The 25,118-nt window shown below is 45.0% G+C and overlaps 1 long non-coding RNA gene across 2 annotated transcripts in view; it reads right to left on the reverse strand.

The window, feature by feature from the left end:
• Window positions 1–25,118, reverse strand: part of LOC308475483 — a 77,712-nt gene that overhangs the window by 41,133 nt on the left and 11,461 nt on the right. For both annotated transcript variants that reach the window (XR_013985248.1, XR_013985249.1), the window contains 2 exons: window positions 15,865–15,968; window positions 14,739–14,885 (listed from right to left, as the gene is read on the reverse strand). This is a non-coding gene — a long non-coding RNA (uncharacterized lncRNA). The remainder of the gene's footprint in view (window positions 1–14,738; window positions 14,886–15,864; window positions 15,969–25,118) is intronic.

The raw sequence follows: 25,118 nt of genomic DNA on the forward strand, positions 1-25,118 counted from the left end.
GATCAAAGAAAGGAATGTCTTACCAGTTAGAAACTTTCATAATCACAGTGAGAGAACAACAAACACATCTCCTAGAAATGGCGGTGCTCCCAATTAAGGATCACTCCCCCTTTCGTCCTTATTAATCTACATCACTCCTACATCTTGTAATCTGAGTTTGTACCCTCTGTGCTTTCTGTTCTGAGACTTTCTGAGCTCTTCTTGACCTTGGGCTGAGCAGAGGAATGCTGTCCAGAGACTGTGAATCTGTTAACCCTCTCTCTTCCAGTGCTTCTTCTCCTAGCTGTTTTCTGTCTAGCATTTCCCAGCTTCTGCCTTCTGAAATTTGCCCCTCTGTAAACCACTGTTCCAAATCTATACAGTGGAACCTCTACTTACAACCATAATCCGTTCTGGAGGTCTGGTCATAACTAGAAATGTACATAAGTAGAGGCTCACTTTTCCATAGAAAGTAATGGGAAAGTGAATTGATCCGTTCTAGACGATGAAAAACACGCCCTAAAACAGCAATTTAACACGGATTTTACTGTCTAACGAGACCATAGATCCATAAAATGAAGGCAATAATCAATGTGTTGTTGTTGTTTAGTCGTTTAGTTGTGTCCGACTCTTTGTGACCCCCTGGACCAGAGCACACCAGGCACTCCTGTCTTCCACTGCCTCCCGCAGTTTGGTCAAACTCATGCTGGTAGCTTCGAGAACACTGTCCAACCATCTCGTCCTCTGTCGCCCCCTTCTCCTTGTGCCCTCCATCTTTCCCAACATCAGGGTCTTTTCCAGGGAGTCTTCTCCTCTCATGAGGTGGCCAAAGTATTGGAGCCTCAGCTGTCCTTCCAGTGAGCACTCAAATAATCAATGTACTGTACTATAAAATAAATAAGACAGTATTGTAGATGAAAAAAATTAACATTTTTTTTATTACGTGCACTGAGGGTGAGTGGGCTTACCTGGCTTCAAGCTGGGGGTGGGGCAAGGGTCAGTAAAGAGCTGATTCACTTCGGCCATGGTCACTTTTTTTTTCTTGCCAGGCCAGGTTCTTCTCTGGACTTCCTCAGGTGAGTTCCTCAGCAGGGTTTGGGGCTGCAGTGTTCCCTGCTGTGCTTCTTGCAGGCGGCACCTCTTCCATAGCTTCGGGGGTGGGATGGGGGCCCTCTCCCAGGCAGCAGAGGCCTCAGCGCTGCCCTGCAGCCGGCCGGGCAAGCTCTGGGCTGCTGGCAAGGCCTCTGTTTGTATCTAGAGGAAAGTTCATAAGTCGAAGCACCTACTGAAGGTCGTAACAGGAATCATACGTAAGTAGAGCTGTACTTAAGTTGAGGTTCCACTGTACTGTCCTCCTGCTCCTGGGAAGATTCAGGATCCAGATCAGGAGCAGGGGGTGGCTCCCAACATTCCTCCTCAGTGCAGCCCTCCACAGCATGGTACCTGACAATGGGGTGGAAGAGGTGAGTGTGATGTGGCTTCAGTGGCTGGCTCCTCCTGAGCATGAGAGAGGAGGACCCGCTGGCCATTGAAGCTGCACCACACTGGGCTCCATGCTTGGCCTCTTGCACCTGTTTCAAATCCCAAGATCCTCTTAGCAATGACCAATGATCAGCCGCTTCTAAGGGGAGGACTGTAGGCTCAGTGGAAGAGCATCTGCTTTGCATGGAAAATGCAAATGTTCCATTCCACACCATCTCCAGAAATGACTTGGACATCTGAAACCCTGGAGAGCCACTGCTAGTCAGTGTTGACTGGACTGAGCTACAAGGTCTCATTTGGGATTGGACAGCTTCCTATGAAATATATTGTCACCAAACTACCCTCTTGTGGTCAGCAGACCTTAGGGGATAAGCAAGGTCCAACGGTCCTTGGGCACTGGGAGGTTCAATCCTTGGGACAGCTCAGTGATAGATCATCTGTTTCAATTCCCAATATCTCCAGGTGGCTGAAAAGGACTCCTGCCTGGAATTCTGGAGAACCACCGCCAGTCTTTTTAGACTATATTTAGCTAGATGACCCAAAGGTCCAACTCAGTACAAGGAGACTCCCTGTGTTCCAACCTAAGCAGTCAACCACTTCCTCATGCAGTCGTCCCCAGAAAGATTGAGCTTTGATGGGTAGCGCCCACTGGGTTTCTGTGCACGTTGCTCCCATGGAGACATCTTTCTTTCAACAGAGCTTGTACCCAATAAGCGGTGTTAGTATCACAGCTCCAAAGTGCTGTATCAATGATTGATAAAGACGCCTCCTGCTAGCCCAACGCAATGATTGCCGAACCCTATATCCCCTGAGTAAATAATTTAATTCATGTTTATTGAACTCAAATGCCAAGGCATGTGAATTAGTTTAAACTGCTTTAAGGTGGGTGGAGAATTAAAATAAAATCAATGGCAGGAGCGTTGGGCTTTACTGTTCCTCGAGGTGTGTGCACACACACAAACACACAAAAGCACTGGAAGTTTTGGAAATTAAATGCTCCATCATTACCTAAATAGGCAGCGGTAACTGTCTGGGTGATTAATATCGGAATCGGCTTGCGCCGTGGAGAGGCCATTCCATGCGGCAAAGTGCCCCCTTTTATCAGATCTTTCCCAGACTCCGCAAGAGTCTCTGAGAAACCAACCAAGCAATAAATACATCAGAGACCAGCAGTAAACAAAATCATAAAACACCTGATGTGACAAGTAAGACACCCACGTATATATAAATATGTATGAACCAATGGACACTTCCGGAACACCCCAGTAGATTTTGACTGGAGGCCTACTGTTTCGACTGTCCAATCAAATCATTGTGTATCCATAGGCTCAGGTGCATGGAATTGATGTGGCTTTAAAAAGGAGATAATAGAGAACTGGACATGTTGTATATTTCTGGTAGCCTTGTTTGGTTTTAGATTGCCCTCAATACCCTGGAGAGAAGAGGAGAGAGGGGTATTTTTATGTATATAATCTGCCTCAAATATTCTTGTTCTCAGAATGAGACTGTTTTAAGAAGGCTTTAAGTGACCCGCAACAAATAATATATTAAAAATTAAATGTGAAACACACACATGCACACAGGGCTATTTTAATTACATTTATGAGATAAATGCCCACCATTAACGTTGGGAATCTGGCATAGCATCTCCCACCCACCCACCCAAAAATCCCTGTCCATGAAGGATAGGCTATGCAGAGTGAACAATGATGAAAGTTTGTCCTTTCCCCCATTTTTTCCCCCAAGAGCATTGAAGTGTATTTTTAACCTCTTAACGTCTAAGGGTTATGGGTTTCAGGCTCACGCTAGGCAAAATATTCCTGCACTGCAGGGGGTTGAACTAGATGACCTCCATGGTCCCCTCCAACTCTACAATTCTATGATTCTATGAAAGCAGTGACCTTATGCTTATAAGACATTCTTGGACATTGTTGCCTTGGGAACTCAACTTGCTGTTTGCCCTGCCCCGATCCCAGATTTCCCCGTTCTCAAGAGGCTTGCTTGTTTTAATTAGAGGCGGTGAATAGTGTTCAGCTAAGTTTTGTTCAGGGACGCGGATGGCGCTGTGGCTTAAACCACAGAGCCTAGGGCTTGCCGATCAGAAAGTCGGCGGTTCGAATCCCCGTGACGGGGTGAGCTCCCGTTGCTCGGTCCCTGCTCCTGCCAACCTAGCAGTTTGAAAGCACATCAAAGTGCAAGTAGATAAATAGGTACCGCTCCAGCGGGAAGGTAAACGGTGTTTCCGTGCGCTGCTCTGCTTCGCAAGAAGCGGCTTAGTCATGCTGGCCACATGACCCAGAAGCTGTACGCCAGCTCCCTTGGCCAATAAAGCAAAATGAGCTCTGCAACCCCAGAGTCGTCCGAGACTGGACCTAATTGTCAAGGGTCCCTTTACCTTTACTAAGTTTTGTTCAGAGTAGACCTATTGGAATTCATGAACACGACTAGGTTAGGACAGTTCTTCCTGATGAAGAATCAGAATCAGAATCAGAATTCCTGATCAGAATCTCATTTCCAGTCATTGGAATTTATAGGTTCGGTTCTACAGGCTTGCTCCATCTTCCAGATGACAGCCCTTTAGATATTTGAAGGTGGCTATCCTATCTCTTCTCAGCCTCCTCTTCTCCAGGCTAAACATGCCCAACTCCCTCAATCGTTCCTCATAAGTCTTGGTTTCCAGATCCTTGATCATCTTGGTTGCTTTCCTCTACACACGTTCCAGCTGGTCAATATCCACCTTCAATTGTGGTGCCCAGAACTGGACACATTACACCAATGTCCAGCAGAATACAGTGCTACTATTATCTCCCTTGATCTGGACACTATACTTCTGTTGATGTAGCCTAAAACTGTATTAGTTTCATTAGCTGCTGCATCACGGCATATTTGTCTGCTATTATGTTCAGTACTCAGCTGAGAATTGGGTGGCTGAGTCTTTTGTTATTGTTTAGTCATGTCCGACTCTTCGTGACCCCATGGACCAGAGCACGTCAGGCACTCCTGTCTTCCACTGCCTCCCACAGTTTGGTCAAACTCATGCTGGTAGCTTCAAGAACATTGTCCAACCATCTCGTCCTCTGTCGTCCCCTTCTCCTTGTGCCCTCCATCTTTCCCAACGTCAGGGTTGGAGCCACCTTTTAAATTTCCCACAGTGCCTCCAATGCAACAGGGAGTATTATGGGAAATTAAAATGGTGGTCTCTGGGCATAGCTGCCTGGTACTGACTGGAGCCCTGCCACGTTCCTTATGCCTCCTGTTTTGCAGAATGTGCCACAGTCAGACTTTTCTACAAATCCAAAGACACCGTGGTGAGCGTGCACCAAATTTCAGCTTCCTGTCTTGTGAGGATTTTCTCCAACAATGTTGATAGCTCCATGAGTCACGTTAGACATTATAGGACAAGACTTGCCCAAAGAGCAGATGACGTTATTTACGTATGCGACAACAGTGGCTAGGATATTACTAGCCCAAAAATGGAAAGATGACAAGATACCAACTAAAGAAGAATGGCAAGAAAAACTGATGGTGTGTGCTGAAATGCCAAAGTTCACGGGAAAACGCAGAGATAAGGACAGTAGAGACTTTTTTTAAAAAAGACTGGGAACCATTTAAGTTGTATTTACAGAAATATTGTAAAGAAGGGGACTCACTAGCAGGGATTGAGTAAACACAAATTGACAAAATAAATATAGAAATTAAGATGTAAAAACAGGAAAATAACAAAGTATAAGAAGGAACTTGATAATAAGTATGGTATAAAAACGTTAAGAATATAACAACAGTTAAGTTAAAGACTGCAATATTAAGGTAGAATAAAACAAAAAGGGGAAGCAAATATCCAAAGAACCAGAAGATGAAGTTGAGGGAAGTCATTGGGGAATGATAATCTTTATTGTTTCTCTGTTGATTGTGATGATTATAAAACTGTACAACTTAATAAAAAAAAAAAAGGCTCCATGAGTCAGCCAGCCAGCCAATCACATGCCGTACTTGAAACATAAACACAAACCAAGACTGGGATTCGCTGGAAGATGAACCAAGGCAATAAAGTGAGACCTCAAGATTAAGACGAGACCTTAAGAATATTTCCCCTGCACTCAGTAGGACTCTTGACCTAAGGATGCTTCATTTTGCAGAGCACTGCTTTCTGTGTCACTATGGGGTTGCGTAATAACTGTTTTTACCCCTATTGATCACTTAAAGCGGCAGGAGTCCCTCCCAGGGATTGTCGAACATGGTACTCTTAACATTTCAAAAAGCACTTCAAGGAGAATCGCAAAGACAAACAAAGCCATGCGGGGAGATTTGAAATGAATGAAATAAAACAAAAAGCTACTTCAGTAATTGGGGGGGGGGGGGCGTGCCTGCTTCTGAGATGTGATGAGGGAAACAGGAAGACATCTTGGTGCTTTCCAGGAAAACACCAGCATCGCAGAAACCAATGAGCAAGCAGGGGTGAGGATAAATGTTATGTACTAAGCTTGGATCCTAGAACAATAGGCAGGTAGGATCCTAGAATGCAACAACTGATTGGCTTGCTGGAAAAGACCAATCAGGCTCCAGGAGGGAAGCAGAATCAGCCAATCAGATGGGACTCATTGTGCAAATAATGTATATAAAGGACTGAGGTTTAGAGGGAAATTCAATCACACTTTTACAAGCTGCAATAAAGAGCATGAAATCACTGCAGGATGCTGAGTATATTTCAATACGCTACTTATTTCATAACAGGGGTGATGATGTCATCTCCTGGAGTTCCATTTACCAATCATTTACATGCCGAATAGATAAGTTTTTTTCTTTTTCTCAGAGAGAAACACAACAAATAAGTGAAGCAGAGAAGAGGCAGGTTACTGTCTTGCTTTTAATTATCTGTATTTTAATATATTTGCTTTTTTATATATTATTTTAAACCTATTAGAGTTTAACTATTCTTTAATGATTACCTTGTATATATTTTTAGATTTTTGTATTTTATCTGTGTTGTTTTAGTTTTTGAGTCCCGGTCTGGGCGAAAGGCAGGTTACAAATAAATTTAACTGCAGCAGCAGCAGCAACAACAACAACAATTGCATTAGCATGCAGGCCACTTTTGTTGCAAAATCTTCCAAAATCCCTTCATTATGGCCAACCAAAATGTCAGATAAATAGCCATTTTACCCAGGAAAAAAATACAATTTTTACACATTTGATCGCAGTATAGACATTTTGGTATTCATTTTGACCAAAGTAAGCAAGTGCATTTTGGAACATTCCAAGTCAAACAAGTGGCTACCTTTCTCAGTACTGTCTGCATTGGCAAGCAGTGTGGCTTTCCAGAATTTTTGGCAGGGTTCTATCCTAACCCTACATGGAGATATTGCGGATTGAACCTATGGCTCTTCCTCACAGTTATTCTCACAGGTGGAGAGTTTCTCTGAATGGCCTTATACATCTCTAATGCAGTCTTCCACCAAGTGAACATTGCCTATGCTCCACCACAGAACTGAATTCAAAATAAGAAAGGAATAAATAAAATCATGATACATTACTCTCCCTATTTGATCACAGCAAGCTTCATTTGAGCCCATTAGCCCAATTACTTCCTTTCCGTTACACTTGTTGGTTTCTGTTTGCTGCGCTTTAGTGTGTAAAAATAGAACCAGTGCGAACAGGTTTTCTCTTAATGTACCAATTTGGCTCCAACATGGATTAAGCCAGCAGCTGTTTAGATAACCTTTGGCTCAAAAGCCATTGGCTGAAACTGTCCTATTTTAACAGGCCCAACAGTGCTTCTCACTCTGTATACGTGATGCTAGAACGAGGTGATCATTTATGCCAGGCTTCCTCAACCTCGGTCCTCCAGATGTTTTGAGACTACAATTCCCACCATCCCTGACCACTGGTCCTGCTAGCTAGGGATCATGGGAGCTGTAGGCCAAAAACATCTGGAGGGCTGCGGTTGAGGAAGCCTGATTTATGAGACTGGAAGGAAATCTTGTAATTGTGGAAGTCCTCTTCCCACCTAGCATTACCAAAGGAAATATCCTTCTTTAAGAATACTGACAAGTATGCGTGTTTATACAGATATAAATAATAATAATAATAATAATAATTTATTATTTATACCCCGCCCATCTGGCTGGGTTTCCCCAGCCACTCTGGGCGGCTTCCAAAAGAATATTAAAATACAATGATACATCAAACATTAAAAGCTTCCCTAAACAGGGCTGCCTTCAGATGTCTTCTAAAAGTCTGGTAGTTGTTGTTCTCTTTGACATCTGGTGGGAGGGCGTTCCACAGGGAGGGCGCCACTACCGAGAAGGCCCTCTGCCTGGTTCCCTGTAACTTGGCTTCTCGTAGTGAGGGAACTGCCAGAAGGCCCTCGGTGCTGGACCTCAGTGTCCGGGTAGAACGATGGAGGTGGAGACGCTCCTTCAGGTATACTGGACCGAGGCCGTTTAGGGCTTTAAAGGTCAGCACCAACACTTTGAATTGTGCTCGGAAACGTACTGGGAGCCAATGTAGGTCTTTCAAGACCGGTGTTATATGGTCTCGGCGGCCGTTCCCAGTCACCAGTCTGGCTGCTGCATTCTGGATTAGTTGTAGTTTCCGGGTCACCTTCAAAGGTAGCCCCACGTAGAGCGCATTGCAGTAGTCCAAGCGGGAGATAACCAGAGCATGCACCACTCTGGCAAGGCAGTCCGCGGGCAGATAGGGTCTCAGCCTACGTACCAGATGGAGCTGGTACACAGCTGCCCTGGACACGGATTTAACCTGTTAATGTCTAACAGATGGGATACGTTAATTAAGTATGTATTCACGTCTAATGAATTGTATTCTTTTTCTCCCCATTTCATTATTTAGGCACCCCTCCTTGAAAAAAAGCAATGCTGAGTCAGTGCTAAGATGTCCGAACCACATGACAATATAGAAGTTGGAATGTGTGCAGAGGAGGGTGGACAAGAGGATAAAATGCCTTATGAGGAATGGTTGAGAGAGTTGGGGATGTTCAGCACGGAGAAGAGAAGACCGAGAGGTGATAAGATAGTCATCTTCAAATATCTGTTGGACTGTCACATGGAAGATGGAGCAAGCTTGTATTCTGCTGCTCCAGAGGGTAGGACCCAGTGCTGTTTTTCTGGGGGAGACGCAGGGGGAGGCATACCCCTAAACATTTTGTGAATCTAAGTTTGGCCTCATTGAGGGGCAGTATTTCAATAGGAGTAGGAAAATGAAGGTACAGTGGTTGTTGTTGTTTCGTTGTTTAGTCATGTCCGACTCTTCGTGACCCCATGGACCAGAGCACGCCAGGCACTCCTGTCTTCCACTGCCTCCCACAGTTTGGTGAAACTCATGCTGGTAGCTTCGAGAGCACTGTCTAACCATCTCGTACTCTGTTGTCCCATTCTCCTTGTGCCCTCAATCTTTCCCAACATCAGGGTCTTTTCCAGGGAGTCTTCTCTTCTCATGAGGTGGCCAAAGTATTGGAGCCTCAGCTTCACGATCTGTCTTTCCAGTGAGCACTCAGGGCTGATTTCCTTCAGAATGGATTGGTTTGATCTTCTTGCATTCCATGGAACTCTCAAGAGTCTCCTCCAGCACCATAATTCAAAAGCACCAATTCTTCAGTGATCAGCCTTCTTTATGGTCCAGCTCTCACTTCCATACATCACTACTGGGAAAACCATAGCTTGAACTATATGGACCTTTGTTGGCAAGGTGATGTCTCTGCTTTTGTAGATGCTGTCTAGGTTTGTCATTGCTTTTCTCCCAAGAAGTACGGTGGTACCTCGGGTTAATTGCTGCCGGCGTTGTCTCGCTTCTGTGGGAGAGACGCAACCATTACAATAAGGCTTTTAATCTCAGGGTTGTGAGTTTGAGCCCCACATTGGGCAAAAGAATCCTGCATTGCAGGGCACTGAACTAGATGACCCTCGGAGTCCCTTTCAACCCTACAGTTCTATGATTCTCACCCATGTACTAAGTTCCCAGGTGTCAGTGGTTGTGGCCAGAGGACACAGCTGAACACATGAGCTATTCTGGAGAAAGGGACTTCTGTCCTCTTCTCAAGGAGAGTCACATGGCAGGGCATAGCTGAGTGACACTATCCATCAGGGGATAAGGATGCTAAAAAATAAAACCCCTGCAGTAAATTATAACCTAGCCCCCCCCCCAAAAAAAACCTCCCCAGGTTGTTTTTGGATGCTTTTTACACTACACTATAAGATTAGCAATCGCTTTCTTGCACTCATGTTGCATTTGGGAAACAGATGGAGTTCTGAGCATAAGAGGGGCCATAAAATTTGTTGATCACCAGGACAAAACACATTTGTTAGAGCATGTCAAAGGAATACAGAGCTTGGAAAGTCAGCGCTCACATCATTTCCTAAACATAGATACTTGATTTATTTCAGGGAGGAAATGGAACAGTGCAAGGTGTAATTCTGGCAGAGCTTTTCTGAGCGAGAAAACGGGCCAGCAAAGCCCAGCTTACACAGGGTACTGTTCAGAAATGCCACCTGCACACACTCCGGCAGCCCAAAGTGGTACAATCCATTCATCTTCGTCATCGTCATCAAGTTTGTCTTTTAAGGAGAATCAATGCGTCTTTCAAACCAAGTTCCTTGTTCTCTCCACACTGTGACAGCACCTTTTATGAATAGGATATTTTAAAAGTTTGAACTCTTTCTATTTTAGTTTATTTATTTATTTCGACGCTGCAGGATTGCTAGCAAAGACAAGAGCGCAACATCTTAGCTATTCTTTTCCGTGAGAAATTGATTGCTTATGAAGTCCTCCTTTTGGGTCTTCACATGAATATTTTCATTCTGAGCAGAATTAGAGCAACCCGGAGCATTTTAATGTATGAAAATGGTATTCCGGATTCATATATATTCCACTGTTCCTGTTTTCAGCCACAGACAATGTTTGTCCCCAGCATCCCACTGGCAAATAGATTTCCTTTGATCATTGTAGCATTAGTGATTTGAGTGATAAATATTACATCAACCAATGCTTCTTCCTTTTGTCTGCTCAGTTTGTGGCTTTCAGGCAGATGCCTCCTTTGAGCCCAAACAAATTTATCTTACTTTTAGTTTGGTTTGGCTTTATGCGGTGATATTTGCATTGCTAAATACACCTAGCGAAAAACGCAAAGGCCCTCTTCTTGCTGAAACTGTAAATCCATGTCAGGGCGGCAAATGGGGTTCACATCTGTGTGCAAAATTCCCCACAAATATGCACACACAATAATACACACAGAGAGAGAAAACCAGATGAGTCCTAGCTTGGCCCTTTGCCTTGCATGCGACTTTTCTATGTGCAGGGATTCTGAGAGAAAGAGAAAGCTCATCCACACTTCTGCTTGTCTTATACCTAGAAAGCATGGGTCCAAACTGTTTTCCCACTTGCCCCCAGTCTTTTCCCAGGGAAAACTTGCTTCTTAGCTTTTAATCAGAACAAACAGCAATACAGTGGTACCTCGGGTTAAGTACTTAATTCAGTCCAGAGGTCCGTTCTTAACCTGAAACTGTTCTTAACCTGAAGCAGCACTTTAGCTAATGGGGCCTCCTGCTGCTGCCACGCTGCCGGAGCACGATTTCTGTTCTCATCCTGAAACAAAGTTCTTAACCCGAGGTACTATTTCTGGGTTAGCGGAGTCTGTAACCTGAAGCGTATGTAACCCGAGTGTTATGTACTGAGTTGAATAGGATCCAAAATGCAGCAGTCTGATTGGTCCTAGAACAATGCAGCAGTATGACTGGTCTGCAGGAGCCACCCAATCCAGCTCCAGATGGAAGTGAATCCACAACCTGATTGGCCTACAGGAGAATTCCGGAATTAGCCAATCACGTGCAGCCCATTGTGTAAATAATGTATATAAAGCAGATACTTTGGGGAAACTTCCATTCCTCCTCCCACTATGAGCTGAATAAAGAGCATGAAATCCACTCTCGACTCCCGAGTATATTTCACCGAGGTACCACTGTACAAGGAAAACTTAACTGCTGTTTGTGCTTGAGAGGAGTCCCCCCCCCCCCGGGGGGGGTTGAGCAAGGGGCAGCGGCAGAGCAAGCCAATAGGGTGCCTTGGGCGGCACGCGTGCCCTGCACCCAGGGGCGGGGCCAGCCATCCGCAAGGTGGGGCCAACCAGGGCAGGACACTCTGCAGGGCATCTGAGCATAGTTGTCAACGTTTCCCTTTTTTAAAGGGAAATTGCCTTATTCTGAATAGGATTCCTCACAAGAAAAGGGAAAAGTTGACAGCTTTGCCTCTGAGGAGTCTGCCTGCCTCCTCCCACTCAGCCGCCCTACAGCTGAGGGGAAGGTGGTGGGCGGACCGTTTGAGGCAGCGCAGAACCTGCGGGCGCCCAAGCCACTGTATCACCCCCAGGAGAGACGTGTGACTCGGGCGTGCTGCTGGCCCCACAGTGAGTGCCGCCTGGCATTTTGTCACCTCCCCCTCAGTGGTGACATCCAGGATGGCCCGCCCCTGCCACACACCCCTTTCTCTGCCCCTGGCAAGGGGACGTGTGTGTGTGTGTGTGTGTGTGTGTGTGTAAGAGAGAGAGAGAAAATTATAGTTTGTTAAGGGTGCTGGGAGTTCTTCCCTTCACAGAGCTACAATTCCCAGAGTTCTCCGGGAAGCGAGATTGATTGTTACACCCCTCTGCAAATTGTAGCTCTGTGGGGGCAACAGTGGGGGGGGGGCGGTCCTCCTAACAAATCCCAGCACTCTCAACAAGGTACATTTCCCAGGACTCTTTGGGGAAAGTCATGACTGTTTAAAGTGGCATGGTACTTCTTTAAATGTATAGCGCAGATGGGACCATTTCAAAGATGCTGTCCTTTGTGGTGAGGGACAGCCAAGTAACATTTCAGCATATGAAGGAGAGGAAGAAATCAAAGGAAGTTGATGGCTGGGGGGGGGGGAGCAAAAAAGAGAAAATGGTAAGCAGGGCCGGATTTAGGTGTGATGAGGCCCCAGACTACTGAAGGTAATGGGGCCCTTTATATATCCAGCTGTCGTTTGTCAACAACAATTTGTCTCTGTTTTTTTTGTGTTGAATATATGCTATATAGTGATTTATGAACCTAATAGGTATCTCAAGCCATTTGCACATGTTGCCATGCAACCGGTCAATGCAGAATGTAGGCACCTTATATATAGAAATGAGCAAACCAGTGATATTTTAGGGAGCAGGTTAGCAGGCAGGGCCCATTACTTACATCATAGGAGCCTACACAACACAAAACATTGTATGTAGGTTTTATTTTATTTGTTTTTTATCTTATATTTTAGAAATGTATATCCAGGTGTTTTTTTCCTTTACTTTTTTTTTGGGGGGGGGTCAAGAGTGTGGGGCCCTAAGCTATAGCTTGTTTAGCATATACATAAATCCGGCACTGATGGTAACATCCGACTGGTGTTTGGTGTGGCACGCCACACTGGTGTGTCAGGAGAGGATGGCAAGTGTGGCAGAGAGATTCAAGGACGATCAGTATTATATTTTCATAATGATTTGTGCTCTTATGTAGCTGCATTTTTTTATACTTTCTGGGTGTCCCCTGATCATGTTCTAAAGTAGTTGTATCCCATGTTATAAATCAAGAACTGCGAGTAAATTTTTAATCGGAAAAGTGTGGCCCAGAGATCACTGTTTTGAGAACCACTGCTCCAAACCAATATAGGCTGCCATCCCTTTGCATTCTAAGAGGTCCTTCAAATGCTAGACACAAACTCGATATTTGTGAACACTAGATACACATGCTAATGATACAATTAGGGATGTTTCTCTCTCCCCCTCCCCCCCCCCAAAAAGCAGGAAAAAAGCATTCCAATAGTGCGATAATTCTTATCAATTGCCGCCTGACAGAATTTGTCCGAAAGCTTTCCAGGAGTCATTATATTCTTCTCGTATTCACTCCCCCAACACCCTGCATGCCATCTCTTCTGTTTTTCTGCCCGCTGCAATTATTTCTGAATTAATTATGGACCATTTGTTCCTCTTTTTCCTTTCCCATCGCTCATGGCTATCAGTTGGTTATTTACATTGGATTTTACTTCTGTAATGCTTTTAACTGTTAGGTGTGGACTCACTTTAACGGCATGACTGATGGAGCACAGCTCTCTGCAGGATCCAGGATATTTTTTGCAGGCCCTCTGCCTGGTTCCTTGTAACCTCACTTCTTGCAGTGAGTGAACCACCAGAAGGCCCTCGGAGCTGGACATCAGTGTTTGGGCTGAACAATGGGGGTGGGGATGCTTCCTTGAGTGTACAAGACTGAATCCGTTGTGGGATGTAAAGGACAGCACCAACACTTTGAATTGTGCTCGGAAACATACTGGGAGCCAGTGAAGATCCTTTAGGACCAGTGTTATATGGTCCCTGCGGCCACTCCCAGTCACCAGTTTTGCTGCCGCATTCTGGATTAGTTGTAGTTTCCGAGTCACCTTCAAAGGTAGCCCCACGTAGAGCACATTGCAGTAGTCCAAGTGGGAGATAACTAGGGCATATACCACTCTGGTGAGACAGTCTGTGAACAGGTAGAGTCTCAGCTGGTGTACCAGTTGAAGCTGGTAGACAGCTGTCCTGGACACAGATTTGACCTGCACCTCCATGGACAGCTGTGAATCCAAAATGACTCCCAGGGGCACAATAACGTCATTCAGCACCAGGGAATCCCCCCCCCCTTTCCTACCTTCTGTCCCCCAGAAACAGTACTTCTGCCTTGTTGGGTTCAACATTAACCCATTGACAGCCACGGAAGGTGCAAAATGTAGTTTGGCAACATCTGAAGGGGGCTCACTACCCGTGAGCTTGTGAAATCCTTTTCAAAGCTACTGCTATTCAAACTCTGACAGCATCTCTAAGCTCTAGCCAAAACAGCTTTGCCCCTATTATCTTCCATTCCTTGTTAGAATACAAAGGCATGTCTTGTTAACAGCGGTACAACCGTTATATAACTCTGCACATCAGGGTCTACTTAACTTTGAAAAGGATCTTGTGAATAATAATATAGACATTATAAATATCACAGTGGCAGATCTTGATTGACAGGATGAGACAGCTCTACCCATTAAGATGAGCCACAAAAGCTAGCGGGGACTTCAGAGGTAATCAGACTGCAAAGCAGAACTTCTGGCCTTTTTCCATTATAGAGATGATAAAATCCAGCTACTGTTGTTCCCCCGCCCCTCCTTTTTAATATTTCAGTGTTGAAACACTTTAATTTAATTAAATGCTCTCTCTGAAAAAGGAACTGATTTGCCATCTGTATTAAACGGTCTCTTACCCAAAGGAGCAGATGATTAGCTTCGTTCCATTTTCGGTGTCAAGGAGATCCGGAACTGGGCAGCAGAAGGGGCAGGGGAGATGATGAAGGACAACGAAACACATCCTGCAGCTGTAAAGCAATGCCACATCCCACCTCCAGGGAAACCTGGAGGGAAAACAGTGGTGCACTCTGTTTTAGAGCAGGTAAGAGCAGGTAAATGGGACGCGGGTGGCGCTGTGGTCTAAACCACAGAGCCTAGGGCTTGCCGATCAGGAGGTCGGCGGTTCAAATCCCTGCGACGGGGTGAGCTCCCGTTGCTCAGTCTCTGCTCCTGCCAACCTAGCAGTTTGAAAGCACATCAAAGTGCAAATAGATAAATAGGTACCACTCCGGCGGGAAGGTAAACGGCGTTTCCGTGTGCTGCTCTGGTTCGCCAGAAGCGGCTTAGTCATGCTGGCCACATGACCCGAAAGCTGTACGCCGGCTCCCTTGGCCAGTAAAGTGAGATGAGCGCCGCAACCCCAGAGTCAGCCACGACTGGACCTAACGGTCAGGGGTCCCTTTACCTTTTACCTTTAAGAACACTTTAAAATAGAGATAGAGGATTCCAGTGAAGTCTTCTCTATTAGGGCAATCAGGGTACTACCCGGCCAACTTCATGCTGCAATCATACCATACACTTAAAGCGCTATGATGACACTTTAAGCGGTCAGGTTCTCCCCCTAAAAAAGAATTCTGGGAACAGTTGTATGTTAAGGGGTGCTGAGACTTGTCATGAGGCCCCTATTGTCCTCGCAGAGCTCCAATTCTCAGATTCCCTATGATGGAGAATTGAATGTCAAACCATTCTGATTATCACAGCTTTGTGAGGGGAATAGGGGCCTCCTAACAACCCTCCGGAAATATTTTTGGGGAGCCATGACTGTTTAAAGCACCATCATAGTGCTATAAATGTATGGTGTTGATGTCATTAATGAGCCAGCTCCCAGGCAAGGGTTGCAGCCAACCGAAGAAAGCAGCCAGGAACAGAGAGGGTTAACTGCCATGCAGGATGGGCATTGACTAGTGCCAATTCCCCCACCGCTTGGAATGCCGGCTGATAAGGGACTGGCGGGGAGCAAGCTAGAATGCAGTCAAAGCTCACCAGAAGCACAAACAGGCAGGAAAGAGTTAAGAGACAGCCTCTCAGAGAATGGGGAAGAGGAAGGAGCTGACCCACTCAGTCCGAGGTCTTGACAAATGGGAGGGCTGAAAGACAGGAAGCAAAACAAAAGGCGTATGAAGCGAAAGTTCAGTTGCTTCTGGTCACACTGGAAGCAGTCTTCAGATGGGTCATCTTGACTGGTGCTGCCGGAGGCTTTGTTACACCAATCCGGAGCTATCTGTTGTTTTTGCAATAAATCCTCCTTTTTAATTAATGATGCTTGCAGTATTATCAAGCTGGAAACTTGGATGCATGACAGTAGATATGGTCTCAGTCTTTCCTCAGTCAGCTCCCACCTTCCTGCCTTCTTACTTAAAACCAGCCCAAGCCATGAGGCTAGCTGTCAGCTTCCTCTTCTTAGGTCTCAGTGTTGCCCTTGTAGAACTCTGTTTGGGCTCCTTGCCTTCTGCCCTTCCAGTCCCAATGGGCACCAGCCACAACTGTATGTTTCCAGCATGCTTTGGAAACCACACTGTGCGGTTGGGGAAGCTACCCTGGAGATTGTGGCTGAGGAACGGGACATGTGTCAGGCCTGGTCTATGGGCAGTAGTTTGACCAGAGTGAGGGGACAGCTCAGGCCAGAAAGCAACCAAGGGCTACTGACGACTGTTTTAAAACTAGATATATCTGTCCCCCTACACCTAGATCTTAAAAGTATTCTAGATGCTGTCCATGGTACCAACTAGGGTTTCCAAACAGCCTTCAAAGGAAGCCCCACAATCCAAGTGGGATGTTATGAGAGCATGGATAACTGGCCAACTGGTGTGTGCAACCCTCTGATGGCAAGACATCCTTCATGCTACAGGGACCATTTTGACCTTCAAAGTTAAAAGTGGATCAGGTAGTCTCCCCAGGCTGGGATGGCCCTGACCTGTTAGGGAAGGGCCATCTCATCCAGAAGAGACTCAGTTAAGATACAATATTTAAGGTGCAAATCGATAAATAGGACTGCAAGGCTATGAATCTCAAACCTTCCTCAAACTAAAAATCCACAGGATTTTTTCTCCATTTTCTGTCCTTAGCTGGTATCCCTGGCAAAGGAGGAGTTAAGTACCCAAGACTCCACAGACCTACAAACTGTGGATTTCGATGTTATGAGCAAATCACATTAAGTTCTTTTTTTTATTAGTACAAGCCAGAGCAATTCTAAACGAATGGTTGACGTTAACACGTTCTTCTTTACCTTGATCTCTCCTAGGATATTCTTGTAAACAAAGCATTTTATAGGAATGAGGTTTTACCTATAAAACCTTTGCTAAATAAGTTTCTTCTGACTGCCTTGTTAAAAACTCCCTTGGTCAAGGTAAATTAAGGTTTGCCAGACAAAATAAGGGAAGAATAGACTATTTCAAAGTAGGGAATTTTTTTTTTAAGGTCCCTAAAGTTAAAGCAAACTTTCCATCCACCATTTTGAAACTGAACAGCTCTTTTCTTGGCACTGTCATCAGTTGTCAAACCATCAGTTCCAACGAATGATATTTGACAGCAGTTTATTTATATTACTTACTAGTTATCTGCATGACTATATTTTATGCTAGGTATTTGTATACAAGTGCCCAAAGGAACAAAGAAAAAATTAAAACGTAAAAACAATTTGACACACAGACATATACAGTACAGTCAAACCTCTATTTTCGAACGTCTCAGCTGCCAAACGTTTCAGAAGCCGAATGCCAAAAACCCAGAAGTGAATGCTTCGGTTTTCAAATGCACCTTGGAAGTCAAACGACTTCCGAGGTACATTTTTCATTTTTCCCCCTGTAAGGATTCCAAGGGGTTGCTCGAGAGCAAGCAGGCAAATGCCTCCCTGCTCGGATGTGAAGCCTTGCTTTTGATGCCAGAATAAACTTATCTGTCTGGAGCGCCACTCTCCCGTGGCTGGCTCATTCACTGGCAGAATCCGTGAGTGGGCGGTCCTTAAACATTCCCCAGCAAAGTAGTTTCTTGACGCCCAGTCTGCGCCTCCCCTCTCGGCACAAAAGCTTACTGCGCAGGGAGGGTGTGGGTGACGGAGGACCTCTGTCCTCCCCGCTTTGCCCAGGCAAGGTGTCCTGGCACCGCCTCGCCTCCTCCGAGCCCTGAAGCCTCTCTCCACTGGAGGCGTGGTTACTCTCCTCTGCTGAGGAGGAGCTGCTTCCCACGATCTTTGGGGGCTCTCTGTAATCCATCCAGCTTTCCCCCTCTCCCCCCTGAGCCGATGGCAGTTCCCTGACACCCCCATTGACTTTGCAGCCAGCCCTTTGATCCTCGGTTTTTGAACATTTCAGAAGTTGAATGGACTTTCAGAATGATTATGTTCGAAAACCAAGGTTCCACTGTAATTGCATTTGATAAATGGGGGGAAGGGTGAAATTTTTGCATTTGATAAATGGGGGGCAGGGTGAAATTTTAATATTTATTAAAATTATTATTTACAATTTTGATAGCCCACCAAATCACCAAAGATTTCTGAGATGTCTTACAAGATGCAGTCACAACTACAAGAAGAGAAAAAACAGATTATTAAAAGAAGGGTTGGAAGGGACCCCAAAACCTCTCTAGTCCAACCCCCTGCAATGCAGGATCAAATCAGTTTCTTTAAATGAAATGCCCATGTAAGCCAGAAGTATTTTATCTTGTAATCAAAACTCATCAGAGCAGGATTATAGTAGTAACCAGGAGAAGGGTGACCAGAGATGGCGAGATGCTCGCAGAGGAGGCAAATGAGAAGGTGGAGGTATTTGGGTTAGTATCTGAGTTTGTCATTCCATGGCAGACTTTGTGAAATGAAACTTCCTTCTCTTCTCTCTCCTGCGGGCTGCCCATGTTCAACCTCGAAATTTGAGGAGGGGAAGGAGAAGTCCCACTGTGTGACTGAATCTTCATACATACAGCTTTGGGATGCAACTCTCAGATCTTAACACCTGGACAAGTTTATATGAAAGAAAGTGGTCCTTCAGGTATCCCAGCACCAGGCAATTTAGAGCTTTGGGGGACAAAACAAAATTATGTTTTGAATTTAAATTGTGCCCAGAAAAAAAATTAAAAAGTGGGTAGCCAGGGAAGTTATCATTCCTCTGATTTTTATCAGCCACCTTGCAGGTATAATCTGAGCTGATTGAAACTTTCCAAGCAATCTCCCTAGGCAGTCCCATGCACTGTGCATCCCAAAATTTAACCATTGCATAATCTTAGGAATACTTTGGGATGCAGCGACTCTGAGAAGAGCACAATGCCAAATCTGATAGGATCTGGTTGTCCGGCTCTGTGACACATTCTGTCAAATTAATTTATTCTGATACTTTTTTGGGAGGCATTTTATTGAAATCCTTACATTCTGTATGAAGATATGCTTTCAGCGGTGATATGCAATACTTAGCTTTGGAATGAATACCCTGCTGGGTGTGATTTAGGCACTAGTCCATCCAATTTGCAACACCTGATGAAAGATCCTATCTGATGCCTTGCAGGAGACAAGAGCTAAGATATACAAAGCAGGTACCGGGGAGAGATTTGGTTCAACATGCCAGTGATTATTGGAAACTCGGATTTTTCTCCCTGAAGCCACATCACATGAAATGAGAGAGAGAGAGAAGGAAATGGAGAGCAATTATTTCCAAAAACCTGAAACGTCTTTTCCGAATGTTTGCGGAACTGTGTTTAGGTACTGCTTTAACTCATAGGAGAGATAGCTATAAGAAACATTTGCTGTAAGTGGAACTGACTCGGGGAGCAATCTTAAACTGGCATAAAAGAAGGCTAGTGCAAAGTTACACTGGATCCAAACTCTGTTGAGCAGCATGACTGCTGTTGCTGCATAGCCTAAGATGGGGGAGGGGGGCTATGCCAGGTTCCCAGATCATGTGACTCAGCTGAATGGGCTTAGGATCCAACCTAAGTCCCCCCCTCTCTGGTCCCAACCCTCCTGTATCCTTGGAGCACCCTCTTTTTGGGGCTGGTTGGTTCCTGGCTGAATGGTTAAATGAGAGAGCAGGAGAAAGATGCATGCCACCTCGAGGTCCTTGGGGAGAAAGGGGTTGTATAAATGCAGTGAATAAATAAATACAATTTAAATACGCATTTTGCGAGGATAGGGGAGGAAATAGAGGATTAATAGGAGCTGATTAATAGATCCCCATGGGGGATCCCTTCCAACTCTACTATTCTATGATTCTATATGGAAACAGAATGGAAAGGAATTTTGAGTATAATATGACATGGCTGGAGGAGACTCTTGAGAGTCCACGTACTGCAAGAAGATCAAACCTATCCGTTCTGAAGGAAATCAGCCCTGAGTGCTCACTGGAAGGACAGATCCTGAAGCTGAGGCTCCCATACTTTGGCCACCTCATGATAAGAGAAGACTCCCTGGAAAAGACCCTGATGTGGGGAAAGATTGAGGGCACAACAAGAAGGGGATGACAGAGGACGAGATGGTTGGACAGTGTTCTTGAAGCTACCAGCATGAATTTGACCAAACTGCGGGAGGCAGTTGAAGACAGGAGTGCCTGGCATGCTCTGGTCCATGAGGTCATGAAGAGTCGGACACGACTAAATGACTAAACAACAACAACAACAACATGACATGGAGTACAGTGGTACCTTGGGTTGCAGACGCTTCAGGTTACAGACGCTTCAGGTTATAGACTCCGCTAACCCAGAAATAGTACCTCGGGTTAAGAACTTTGCTTCAGGATGAGAACAGAAATTGTGCGGTGGCGGCGCAGCAGCAGTGGGAGGCCCCATTAGCTAAAGTGGTACCTCAGGTTAAGAACAGTTTCAGGTTAAGAACAGACCTCCAGAACGAATTAAGTTCTTAACCCGAGGTACCACTGTACAAACAGATGCCTTCCCATGATATGTTGGCTGGATGTTGTATTTACGTGACTTCCCCACCCCACCCCCACCCTTGCCAGAGACACTCGTTTCCCTCCTTTCAATTTCGGCTGACCTTCCAGAGATTGCAAGAACAGTGTTTTACCAGGACGCACGAACCCCAGAAAGAGATTGTTTGTCCTCTCTGTTTAGTTCAGTCAAGCAGTATCAAGCAACCTCCCGACACTGGCCTGTCATTAATCACCACAAAAAGGGTATGAGGACAAGAAAAGAAAAGAAGAAAAGAATTGCAATCAGATAGAAGGTTCTGGAAATTGAAAGAGAGAAAGAGAGAGGGGGAAAGAGCCCGTGCCTGATAGAGGAAGAAGTAAACCAAGCTTGGCAGGCTGTTTGGATCTGGAGAGTCCCCTTTGTCTCGCGCGATGCTTTTAGCCTCCCTCAAAGTGATCGATACAAAAATCAAATGCATGATCTTTGTTTACATCCCAGGCGCAGCGGTGTGAAAATCTTTGCTTGGCTAAGGAGCCTGGCGTCATGTGATGGATGCCCTGTTTAAATGACGACTTTGAAAGCTTTCGCAAAACGCTCTGACAGAGGACTCGCTGGAGAATAAATGACTTCCCCTTAAATTACAAGTGCCTGGGTTTTAGCAGACATGCAGTGTGAATGTCGCCCTATAAATTCAATATATTCCACCGCTGCTGGGGGTGAAGGAGCCATTCTCAGTAGAGGGGAAAGACATCTGAAATTGTCTCCTGACCCAAGGTGATTTTCAGTGACGAGGATGCAGAGGGGAAAGAAGGACAGAACTTTTTCTTTTCTTTCTTTTCACCCTCCCATCTTACACAACTTGTTTGTGACAAACAACCCAAATTGTGCTTCAAGCTTCATTTTGCCATGCTGGCTCTCGGCGCAGAGGGAATACATTAAAAATCCATTCAATGCATTCAAGTGTGTACGGTGTGTTATGCTTAAGAATAACTCCATTGCATTCCAATGTCGCTCTTTGGCATGTGGAGTCTTTCGTGGAAGTTTAAGCCTTAAGGTGATGCAACTGAAGCCACTGGGATGTCTATACTCCTTGAAGAAGCCCACTTCCTGTCCTAATAGCTGTATATCTCTCTCTCTTTCTTTCTTTCTTTCTCTCTTTCTTGTTTCCTCCAGGCTGTGTTATAGATGTAATAATGGTTGCTGTTCTGCTCCTTGGTGCATCTGCCTGAACATGCACCTCAAGGACAGCATTTCTGATAATTTCTAGTTGCTGAGTACTTCTGCCTTCTGAACCCATATATAAACAATAATTCTTGCCGACACGTATATATGAAGCCAATGGTTATGTTCTTCCGCTACTGTCAAAAGCAGTATGCCTCTGAATACCAGTTGCTGGGAAGAATCATAGAATTGTAGAGTTGGAAGGGACCCCAATGCAGGAATCTCACTAAAGACTTCGACCTCTGCTTAAAAACCTCCGAGGAAGGAGAGTCCACAGCCTCTCAAGGGAAACCGTTCCACTGTCTAACAGCTCTTACCCTCATAAAGTTCTTCTTGATGTTTAGCCAGAATCTCCTTTCTTCTAACTTGAAGTCGTTGGTTTAAGTCTTACCCTTCAGAACAAGAGAAAACAAGATCTTTTGGAGTGTTCATGCTATGGGCCCCTCCATCACATGCTTAGGTTGCATATACAGTGGTACCTCGGGTTAAGAACTTAATTTGTTCTGGAGGTCCGTTCTTAACCTGAAACTGTTCTTAACCTGAGGTAACACTTTAACTAATGGAGCCTCCTGCTGCTGCTGCCGCGCCGCCGCACAATTTCTGTTCTCATCCTGAAGCAAAGTTCTTAACCCGAGGTACTATTTCTGGGTTAGCGGAGTCTGTAACCTGAAGCATCTGTAACCTGAGGTACCACTGTATGTGTAAATAAAACCAATGACAACAAAACTTGTCCAACTAGTTCAGCAACCTCCTCTGTTCGATTCCAACCTTTCTACCCTTCAGAGCAGGAGAAAGCAAACTTGTTCCATCTTCCATGTGACAGCCCTTCAGATATTTGAAGATGGCTATCATATCTCCTCTTTGTTATTATTTATTCGTTTAGTCGTATCTGACTCTTCATGACCCCATGGACCAGAGCATGCCAGGCACTTCTGTCTTCCACTGCCTCCCACACTTTGGTCAAACCCATGTTAGTAGCTTCAAGAACACTGTCCAACCATCTTGTCCTCTGTCGTCCTCTGTCGTCCCCTTCTCCTTGTGCCCTCAATTTTTCCCAACACCAGGGTCTTTTCCAGGGAGCCTCATCTTCACGATCTGTCCTTCCAGTGAGCACTCAGGGCTGAATTCCTTAAGAATGGATACGTTTAATCTTGCAGTCCATGGGACTCTCAAGAGTCTCCTCCAGCACCATAATTCAAAAGCATCAATTCTTCGGCGATCAGCCTTCTTTATGGTCCAGCTCTCACTTCCATACATCACTACTGGGAAAACCATAGCTTTAACTATACAGACCTTTGTCAGCAAGGTGATGTCTCTGCTTTTTAAGATGCTGTCTAGGATCTCCTCTTTGTCTCCCCTTATCCAGGCTAAACATATCCAGCTCCCTCAACTGATCCTCATAAGGCTTGGTTTCCAAACCTTTGGTCGTCTGCACATGTTCCAGAGTGCAGTGTTGTTGCATTAAGATTTTGCTTGTAGGCTTCTCATGAGCATCAGTTTGGCTGCTGTAAGAACATGATGTTGGAGAAAAGGGGGCACTGGTCTGATCCAGCAGTGTTAGAGAGTCATAGAGTCATAGAATTGTAGAGCTGGATGGGACTGTGAAGATCATCCAATCCAAACCCCTGCAATGCAGGAATATGCAGCTGTCCCATATTCTTCTTATGTTCTTTGATTTGAGTCAAATCATCATCATCAAACCTTTTATTGGCACCACATACAAACATCCATAGCAAATCAATACAGAATTACCACCTTCCCAGTGACACAAAACATTTGTCAAATGAAAGAGGCAGAGCAGTCTAACATTACATCTCTAGGTCTCCAGGGAGATCAGACGTCTGCAATGTGTTTTGACGACAAAAAACTTAGCCACTAACTTGGTGAGCTCCTGATTATTCCCCAATAAGAGAAAATGTATGACCTCTAACTCTGGTTTCCATTTGGGGATGCAGAGTTGATCTTTTTCTTTTTCTTAACGACCTCTCTTCTTTACTAAAACAGGTGGCTGCCCACAACCCAAAACTCAACGCATCAAGCATTCCCATCCTTCTATATGCAGATGATATGGTTTTGCTTTCACGGACTAGAATTGGCCTGAAAAGTTTGAGTCAAATTATTGGACACAAGGGTTACCCAAAGTATGGAATCCAAGCATGTCTCTCCAAAACTCTATGATTCTATGATAGCCGGCTGAAAGTACCAGAGCTTTTCTCTCTTTCAGCAAGCCACAAGGGGGGGAAAAACAATTTACTTTATATGATCTCTTCAAAATGCAGTTGAGCAAACTAGCTGGTGAAAGACGATGGCCTCAAGGATCTGTAAGACATTTGTCAGTTCTTTATCAGCGTCACCAGAACTGTGACGCAGTGACACATAGATTTTATTTATCCAGCTGCTGGTTCATTTGAGACCAACGCCTCACGCAATTCCAACTCGCTCTACTAATGTTATTCTGGAATAAAGAAAATGCTGCAAATAAAAATGCAAACCTATTTCACAAACCCCATCTTTCCCTTCCAGATAGATTAGTCACCACATTTTATAGAGTCAGAAGCACAGCTGAAGCATAACCATATAGAAAGATTACATTAAAAATCCATTGAAGACATTCAAGTGTGTATGACATATACATCTTAAAACATCACCCAAAATCCATTCCAGCTGCAAAAGGTACAGGGAGGGGGATATGTAAGTGAAATAATCCTCTGTATGTCTACTTTGATGCAAGTAAGGTTCAGAGCCACTTCAGGCATCCTTTCTATTCTGTATGCTTGGTTTTTTGTGCTCCTGATGCTACAGGGAAAGGTTAAAGATGATCCTGCTTTCAATATTACCTACAACCGCAAACGTTTCAGGACAGAGATTTTGGTGCCTGTGTTGGGATATGAGTGCAACGCAGCTGCAAACCCGTAGCTTGATGTTGACATCACATGATGTGACTAGTCCTGGGAAAGAATGTACCAGGCAGTTCTTATCAGAATGGTTCACAGGGATTTGTTCTGTGTGGTGTAGTGGTTAAGAGCGGTAGTCTCATAATCTGAGGAACCGGGTTCGCGTCTCCGCTCCTCCACGTGCAGCTGCTGGGTGACCTTGGGCTAGCCACACTTCTCTCTGAAGTCTCTCAGCCCCACTCACCTCACAGAGTGTTTGTTGTGGGGGAGGAA

This window comes from Podarcis pityusensis (genome assembly GCF_964106645.2).
Source record: "Podarcis pityusensis genome assembly, chromosome: 4".
Classification (NCBI taxonomy): domain Eukaryota; kingdom Metazoa; phylum Chordata; class Lepidosauria; order Squamata; family Lacertidae; genus Podarcis; species Podarcis pityusensis.